Raw genomic sequence first — 865 nt, 5'->3', positions numbered from 1 at the left:
ATGTTACAATAAAGAGTAACAAACACAAAAAAGAAGAGGGAGAGGTAAGGAGGATAGATGTTTGATAGGAAAGAAGAAGCAGACCACACCAGAGCACCCCTAACCACCCACTCTGAGTCCTTTACCTGAGACGTCCCAGATCGTTCAATTAATTTGTTGTAAATTTTTACATCTTGTACTTTTAATGAGATAAAAGGGGGGCTGCTTCTACCCTGCCTGTCGGGGCCAGTCAGGGCCGAGTGTGATACAACATCCCACAAGACAGAGTCTTGATAATCGATTTATCTCTTCTGCGTGTAAGGGCAAAGAGCCCTAAAACTACATTGAATAAATTGTTGTAACACCTACATTTTAAAAAAGCGAAGAGCCTATTATTGCGGCTGTTCTTTATAACAATATGATACGTCCCAGAATGTTCAGTTAAGAAAAGTGAACAGGAGGTTGGCATGCTTTAAAACCTTTCCCATCTAACTACCGTGAATGTTTTACGTCCCTTCCGATACAATCTAGATAATTAGGCGGCGGGATGTTTTGACCCTGCCTGTTATGGTCAACCCGGTCTGAGAGGGAATACAATGCTCCAACTCCAACAGATAGACGGACATACTCGATGAAAATTCTCCGCACACGGGAATTGAACCCACGTCTTCTGCCTGTGTGTGATGGCGAAGGGCCTTGCCGCTAAATCACAGAGGGGTCAGAGACAAATGACATTTCAGTAGCCCTACATTTTACATGTATAGATCCTGTCTTGAGTCTTGTTCTGGCTGCACACGGGTTTTCCCCTCGTCTATCTTTCTTCGAAGGTATGTCTCTGTCTCAGTCTCTTTCCCTATCTCTCTCTCTCTCTCTCTCTCTCTCTCTC

The sequence above is a fragment of the Aplysia californica genome, unplaced genomic scaffold, assembly GCF_000002075.1.
Source record: "Aplysia californica isolate F4 #8 unplaced genomic scaffold, AplCal3.0 scaffold00014, whole genome shotgun sequence".
Taxonomy (NCBI): Eukaryota; Metazoa; Mollusca; class Gastropoda; order Aplysiida; family Aplysiidae; genus Aplysia; species Aplysia californica.
Note: the sequence above shows the minus strand (reverse complement) of the source record.